Consider the following 8,430-nt stretch of genomic DNA (forward strand, 5'->3'; position numbering starts at 1 on the left):
GTGAGGCAGCAGTAGAGTGGGTCTGCAGTGTGGGCAACTCAGGAATGAGCAGAGACAGCATTGAAGAGGGTCCTGCCAATAGGCAGGTGGGGCTCCGATTCGCCCACTTTGTGTAGACAGAAGTGGCCTGAGGTGAGAATATGCACAGACTCATAGGCAATGGCAAATGGGTTAAACAGCGGGTCCGGGGCCTGGAAGGAGCAAGATTGGAAGATCAGGAAAAGGAATATCTGGAAAGAGGCATACAGTAGATACAAAGTGCTTGGATCTTTTGTATCAGATGTTAATACTCAGCAAAAATTACCCTCTATACAAGTAGTCTAAACAACCACGTGTACAGGATGAATCATTTGGTACACATCAGCCAGCCTCTGTCCTTATCATCCCAGTGCTCATGAAACAGCCTCTTGAAAGCAGTATCTATGGTGGCAGAGATGCACTGTGGGTGGGTCCCAAGGCTTGGGCTCCCTTCAGCATGACTGACATGGTTATTGTCACAACCTACCTTCCAGCGATAAATAAACTCCAACAGATTACCTTCGCTTATGGAGGCCAATGAGCAATTTGATGGCAAATTGATTCTATTCTTACTTTTTCACAATGAAAAAGGCAGGGGTTCTGTCAGATTTAGGTTGCCTTGTATTAGCGGTATGAGTTTGTTCTTTCTTCCCACAGTGCCACACTCAGAAACATTATCTAAGGGCTCACATATGTATGATCTCCTAATAGGGGACCCATATAACATTACCCCAGACTAAGGGACCTACTTTACAGCAAAGGCTGTCTGGTAGTGGGCACACGACCACGAGATCTCCTGGTTCTACTCCATACTGCATCACACATGCTGCCAGTGGATAGAGCAGTGGAATGGTCTCTTGAGGGTGCAGCTGGGTTTTATCTTGAAGATCACATCCTATCAGGATGGGTAATGTCCTTCAGGATGAAGCATACACTAAGGTTACGCCAGCAGCTGTTATATGGTGCCAAGTATCCAACAGGCAGAGTAAGTAAGTCTCTAACCACCAGTGGTGGAAGAAGGAATGATTATACTCACCAGCACTTCTGGTAACCCACATGGGGTGTTGGTGCTTCCCATCCCCTCAACGTACTCAGCTGGTCTAGGAGTTTGAGATCCCAGAGAAGGAAGTTCCTACCATGGAATAGAGTACAAGTTACATTACGTTTAGGGGTATGTTTGTAACCTGTTCAATTTGGATTCCTCATGCTAGGAGGCTGTTGGGAAAAGGAGGGATTACTGTATAAGCAGGGATAATTGATCCTGATTATTATGAGGAGCAGAACTTTAATTTCTATCTTAATTTCTTGCTGAAACTGGTAACAGTGGTTGTGTCCAGGCAAGGAATTTGGAAGAATTGTGGATGGAGTGGAGGAGGAAATTTGCTTTGCACACTATACACATTTTTATTATTATAATCTTTTAAATCTTGTTCTTGTATTAGACATTCAAAATAAATTTTGAATTACAAATCAACCCCACATTTATTAAAATTTATTCAATAGTTTTTGGGGGACAGGTAGTTTTTGGTTATGTGTGTGAGTTCTTTAGTAGTGAATTCTGAGATTTTGGTGTACCGTCACCTGAGCAATGTACTCTGTATCCAGTGTTGCCTTTTATCCCTCACCCTATTCCCAACCTCCACCAACAAGCCCCTAGAGTCCATTCTGTCATTTTGTATGTTTTTGTGTCCTCATAGCTTAGCTCTCATTTATAAGTAAGAACATTCAGTATTTGGTTTTTCCATTCCTGAGTTACTTCACTTAGAATAATGGCCTCCAGCTCCATCCAAGTTGCTGTATAAGACATTATTTCATTCCTTTTTATGGCTGAGTAGTATTCCATGGTGTATATACACCACACTTTCTTTAGCCACTGGTTGGTCAGTGGGCACTTAGGTTGGTTCCATATCCTTGCAATTGTGAATTGTGTTGCTATAAATGTGTGTGTACATGTGTCTTTTTCATATAATGACTTATTTTCCTTTGGGTAGATACCCAGTAGTGGGATTGCTGGATCAAATGGTAGATCTAGTTTTAGTTCTTTCAGAAATCTCCATACTGTTTTCCATAGTGCTAGTACTAATTTACATTCTCACCACGAGCAGTGTAAAAGTGTTCTCTCTTCACCACATCCACGCCAACATCTATTGTTTTTTCACTTTTTAATTAATGCCATTTTTTTCTTTCTTTTCTTTTTTTTTTTTTTTTTGAGACAGAGTCTCGCTATGTCTCCCAGGCTGGAGTGCAGTGGCACAATCTCAGCTCACTGTAACCTCTACCTCCCAGGTTCAAGCAATTCTCTTGCCTCAGCTTCCCAAGTAGCTAGGACTACAGGCACGTGCCACCACGCCCAGATAATTTTTTGTATTTTTGGTAGTGACAGGGTTTCACCGTGTTAGCCAGGATGGTCTCGATCTTCTGACCTTGTGATCTGCCTGCCTTGGTTTCCCAAAATGCTGGATTACAGGCTTGAGCCACTGCACCCAGCCAAATTAATGCCATTCTTGCATGTACAAGGTGGTACCTCATGGTGAACCCCACATTTATTTAGCAAACATTTATTAGGCAGTTACTATGTGTCAGGCTCTCCTAGGCCTCAGTGAGTCAAACATCAAAGATTCCACAAGGGGACTAAAAAAACAGGTAAATGCAAGCTACTATAATTAGTGCAGGAAAACTGCTTCCAAGAGGATGCAATGTCTCAACAGAGAACTGGATGTGGAACACAGTTAATCCAGGTGAATGGCAGGAGAAATCTTTTAGGGAATCAGTATCACAAACAAAGGCTCAGAAGAAAGAGCACACAGGGAGTCTGGGGGAACTGCCAGCAGTTCCGGATGGAGATTAGAGAGAAAGGAGCACAGGGGCAAAAAGCAAGCTTGGAGCAGTCAGCAGGTTCAATGACTAAGGCTTGTGGGGTTGGGGAGAACCTTGGCTTTTATCCGAGGACAATGTGCAGCACTGGCAGCACTGAAGTCAGGAAGAACCTTGATCAGATCTGCATTCCAGAAGAATCACTCTGGTTTAAGTGTGAAGAATGAACTGAGAGATGCTAGACTGGATACATGAAGAAGAAGAAGTTCAGGGAAACCCTGGCGGGAACTGTAAGGACAATATTAGGATGGAGGAAAGGTAGAAAGGACCCTGAGAGATCTGAGTGATCAAGACCCAGTGTTTCACACATGGAAAATGAGGTGGAAAAGGAGAAAGGTCCCCATATGAACAGCACCCCATCTGGAAAAATGACATAAAACAAGGGAATTTGGCCAATGACATAAGAGGTGCTTGGGCTCACATGGTATTGAGTGATCAGGGAGGAGTTTAGTTGAGTTCACCTCTACAGACAGGTATTGAGTGCCAGGTATGCTGTCATCAGGGTCATAAGGAAATCAAAGATATATGCCTTATATCTTTGTGACTTACATGCCTGATCCTGCTTAAGAACTATGCCAATCCCCGACTTTCCAGGACCCCCAGTAATTTTGTCTTGTGCCCATGTGGGAAGTGAGCTGAGGCTTGGCAAGAGGATCTTACCCATATGGTCCAAAAAATAGTAGAAAGGTTTCTTTAGAAGACACAAATTCTCTAATTAAATGGACTAATTTATCCATACAAGAGAAATAAAATCACTAAAAAATAAACTGAGTGAAGGCAAAGAAACCAACAAAGTGTAATTACAAGAAGTTTGTGGGATTCTGCATGAAAACAAGCTTGAAGAAATAGTGAAAGAACATTTGCCTAACAGTATGACACTCGAATGAAAAAAAAACAAAAACAGATAGGTTTAGTGGTGTTGCTTCTTTACAGATGCAGGAGGTTTGAAAAGTAATAGAGAAAAACATTTGGAGAGAACGCCATCTTAGCTTTCACACAGAATGCAAGACCAGCCTTTTCAGTGGGCATCTCTTGATTTTTGTTTCCAGGGCTTTGATTTCATAAACACAGCTCAGCTCTGCAGATCATCTGGCCCAATCCAGGACCCAGGTTTGTAATGATCTTGTTCAGTCATGGTCCAGTCTGTGCATAGAGATCCTAAGATGATGCCCGGTGATCCTGTCTCTTGGCATCTCATCCAGCTGAGAACCGGTGGGACCTAAACGTGCTTCTAACCAATAGAAAGTGGCAAAAATGATGTCACTTCTGCGATGAGGTCATATGACAGCCCCACTTCTGTATTACTCGATGACTCTGTCTTCTGCCTTGTTTCCAAGTTTTGATGAAGCAGAAAGGTCTGTGTGGCAAGGAACTGAAGTCAGCCTCTGGCCACCAGCCAGTAAGGAACTGAGGCTGTCAGTCTAACAGACATGGAGGAATGAATCCTGCCAACAATTGCTTGAGCTTGGAAGTGGATCCTTCCCCAGTTCAGCCTCCAGATAAGACCCAGCCATGGCACTCTGATGAAAATCATGTGAGAAAGCTGCATAGCTGTGTCTGAATTTCTGACCCGTAGAAATGTGGGATAATACATGTGTGTTGTTGTAAGCTGCTAAGTTTGTGGCAATTCCTTACATAGGAATAGATAGCTGAAAACACCTCCCACAGCTTTCACTGAATTAAGTGACCCTTGGGGACAGTTAGAACTTCTCTCATCCCCTTCCCTATGGCAGCCCTTATCTCTCTCATAGGTTGACATCCCACTTTCTCTTTACCAGTGTAAATGTCAAGTTCTCTTACTATCTGCGTCGCTCTCCTCTCACACCATCCAGGAGGCCCCACTAGGGAGTGGCAGGCAGAGAAGAGGAAGTGCCGGTGGTCTGGGGTGTGGGTAGACTCCTCCTCATGGTTCAACCTTGAGTGCAGGTATTACCAATTGGAAGAAGAGAGGTCAGGAACCAGTAGGGATTGGAAGGAGATGAGTGAATATCCCACCGCTCTCAGGCCTATGCAGGCTGTGAAATAAAACAGTGATGAATAGACTCTGCATGGCCCTTGCTGGTCTTTACCCTTCAGCATTCTAGTCAGTGCACCTCATATGCCATGATGCAAACACCACTGACTCCCTCCAGGGCAGATATAAATCTCCCTTCCCTGCATCCAGCAAGCACACTCCATCAGCCTATGGGTCACTTCAACCCCATGACTCCCTAGTCAGGACTGTGGCAAATGCAATAGACTTCAGTCCAGTCTCTGTGCCTGGAGAAGAAAGGGAAGCTGGTCAGAGCCCACAGGAGGAGGTGACCCACAGGGAGCCAATAGATGGGTGTGAGGGTGAGTATGACAGAGCAGTTACTTGGGCTCAGCAGTCAGACTGTCTCCTTAGAGTCATGAGTCAGTCCATTGACAGTTACTAAACTTCCTAGTGGCCTCAGTTTCCTTGTCTGTAAAATGGGGCTGATAGCTGTCTGTAAGTCATAGGGCTCTTGTGAGGTTTAAATGATTTAATTCATGTAAATCCCTTAGGAACGTGACTGACACTTTTTTTAAGGTACAATTCTGTAAAAGAGTGGGACCCATCCATTTAGGTCCTGTTTCCTTATTCCAGGTGTCATGAAACCAGCTATCCCCAACGCTTATCCTGACCCCCGTTCTATGCCTGCAGGTGGAGCACTGATCTGTCCCTTACAACCTATGGTGTGGGGGGCAACCCGGAAAAGCCCAGGGTGGTGCCAAGTATGAGGAAGTCACAGAGTAACACACACACATACACACATACATACCCATACCTGCTTATATACATAAATATGTACAGATACATACATATACGCACTTATAAACATGCACATACACACAGATGCCCATACCTGTTTATACATCCACATGTGCACAGACAGACACATGCACATCACACACTCCCAATTCCTTGATTCAGTTTGGGGCCTGGGTAATACCAATTCAATCTCTTTTAAGAAATTTAAGAATCTGAAAGAGAAAGACCTGAGAATTTTTGTCCGACAAGAGGCAGACCCACTTCCTAGGCACCGTGGGACTTTCTGAGCCCCATGTGGCCCTGCTCCTGGAAGCTCATGGAGGAGCGGGAAAATCTGACTTTAGATCAAGGTTCTGGAGTCCAGAGGCAGCCCTAGGAACTGGCCTTCCCTGGGTACCAGGCCTCCGGGAGTCCAGCAGGTCCCCTTCCCTCTATCTCACCTATGAGGTCTCAGCCTGCCTTCCACAGCCAGGGGCCCCTCCCAGGCTTTGCTGCACAGCGGGAATCTCCACGGGGCTCTAGAAGGAACAGGAACAGAGTTTAACTCAACCCCCTCGGGTGAGGCACCCTCAGGTCCATTTTTTTGGTTCTAACATTGGTGATATCACTTTCCAGTCTTAAAATGTCTGTTTCGGCCGGGCGCGGTGGCTCATGCCTGTAATCCCAGCACTCTGGGAGGCCGAGGCGGGTGGATCATGAGGTCAGCAGATCGAGACCATCCTGGCTAACACAGTGAAACCCCGTCTCTACTAAAAATACAAAAAATTAGTCGGGCGTAATGGCGGGCGCCTGTAGTCCCAGCTACTCAGGAGGCTGAGGCAGGAGAACAGCGTGAACCTGGGAGGCGGAGCTTGCAGTGAGCTGAGATGGCGTCACTGCACTCCAGCCTGGGCGACAGAGACTCCGTCTCAAAAAAACGAAAAAAAAAGTCTGTTTCTTTTGTGATTTGCAAAAAGGTTTATAACTTTTGATTCTCACATCTGCTACTTTCTATTAGAACCTAGCAGTCCTTCGTGGTACTTTCATCCACTGTGTCTCTGCTGATTCCGTTTCCTGGTGTTTTATCTTCTGGTTGGGTTAAAGATTATATGTAATTGTTGGGCACAGAGGACCAGGAAAGAAAAAGATTCCCGGTGAAGCTGGACCCAAGTACGTCATTGTTGACAAGGGTAACTACTGTCCTTTCCTATTTACCTCCCTGCACTCCTTCTTCTCTGTCCTCCCTCCCCACCCATCCATGGGAGAGCCTCAGGAGCCTGGACCAGAATCCCCAACCCCACAGTAGAAATGCGGAGGAGGAGGAGGAAGAGGAGGAAGAGGAGGAAGAGGAGGAAGAGGAGGAGGAGACTGTTCGGTCTCCTCTTTCCTCAAGTATGGATGCCTCCAAGGAACATAATTCCAGCTCCGAGAGGTCCTGACGTGGGGCCCGGAGGACCCCAGTACCTGCCGGCAGCATCATCTCCTTGCCATGCTCCAGGTGTCTGAGCAGCCATCTAGTGCAGTGACACATCGGGGTTTCCCTTGTGGCCTCCGCGGTCCAGAACCTCTCCCAAGTGCGCTGGATCCTCCAAGCTGCTCTTTGAGCCGCTGTCCAGGTCTGCAGGTCCTCGTTCAGGGACATGAATTCTCCTTGTCGTAGGCGGACTTAAAGTGTCCTCCGAGGAAGCTCCTGTCCGGAGCCACCACCCAGCCAGGCAGCAGCATCTGCAGGTGCGGTGCCCTGGACCTGCCCCAGGGCGAGCCGGAGGCGGGGCCCGGGAGGGGAGGGAGGTTTCCCCGCCCACCCCAGCTCCTTCCTCCCTCTGTCATTGGTCACAGAACAAGTCGGTCATGATCCAGATTGAAGGAGAAACCTGGAGCAAAATGTCCCCAGCGCTTCCCCACCTGGGAGGGATCAGCTGAGGCCCCGCCCCCCATCCCTGGGAGACCCGGGCCCATCACTCTGGGGTCGGAGCGGGGGACACCTGTGCCCGGAGTCTGAGGTCACTCACCGGCTGACCCTGGTGGTGGTGCCGGCCCAGGAACCTCAGGCCCCTCAGTAACACATTCCCTGCGGTCTTCGAGAACTTTCCTCACTGCGCCCACAGCCCTGTCCCATCTTCTCCACCCGCGGCCCCCGCGGCTTCACGCTCTGATTCTCGCCGCGGCTGTGGAAGCTCAGGAATCGCGTGTCGCCCACGAAGGCGCCGCTGAGGAACTCAGGGCCCAAGTGGTGAAGGCGGAGCCCGGGGGCCTTCAAGTACCCGGGGTGCGGGCCTGGGCTCCGGGAACCGGCACATTGCGGGCGCGAGAGGCGCAGGGAGCCTGGGACTCCGCCCCGCTCCCCTCGGGTCCCCACCCGCCCCCTCTCTCCCGGACGCCCTCGCCCTGCCTCCCCGCGGGGACACAGCCTCCCGGGTTCCCGCCCACGTCCCGCCCGGCACCGGAGCCGCTCACTTGGGAGCTTCTTACTGTGTGGGAGGAGCTGGGCAGGGGACAGAGGGACGGGAACCCGGGGAGGGTGGCGTGGGGCGGCGGCTCTGGGAGAAGTGACCGGAGGAGTATGCAGACCCCAGCCCGGGGCGAAGGCGCCGCGAGAGGAGCTGCTAAGCCCTCCAAGCCGCCCTTTCCCTCTTGCCTCCCCAGCCCGGTTCATCCTGATCGTCTCCTCACAACCCAGTTCTCCACAAGGTCAGGGCCCACAGAGGGGCAGGAAGGGGGTTCCGAGACACAGGATCCGGCTTCTCTGGGTATCTTGGAGTCCAGGAAGGATCCCAGGATCCCCA

At 48.8% G+C, this 8,430-nt stretch overlaps 1 long non-coding RNA gene across 1 annotated transcript; it reads right to left on the reverse strand.

The window, feature by feature from the left end:
- Positions 1–817: 817 nt before the first annotated feature.
- On the reverse strand, positions 818–8,037 carry LOC129038119 (uncharacterized). Its single transcript, XR_010126512.1, has 5 exons — positions 7,109–8,037; positions 6,644–6,733; positions 6,106–6,183; positions 1,055–1,150; positions 818–933 (listed from the first exon to the last, which is right to left on the reverse strand). It is a non-coding gene; the product is annotated as an uncharacterized LOC129038119 (long non-coding RNA).
- Positions 8,038–8,430: the final 393 nt, after the last annotated feature.

The sequence above is a fragment of the Pongo pygmaeus genome, chromosome 5 (genome assembly GCF_028885625.2).
Source record: "Pongo pygmaeus isolate AG05252 chromosome 5, NHGRI_mPonPyg2-v2.0_pri, whole genome shotgun sequence".
Classification (NCBI taxonomy): Eukaryota; Metazoa; Chordata; class Mammalia; order Primates; family Hominidae; genus Pongo; species Pongo pygmaeus.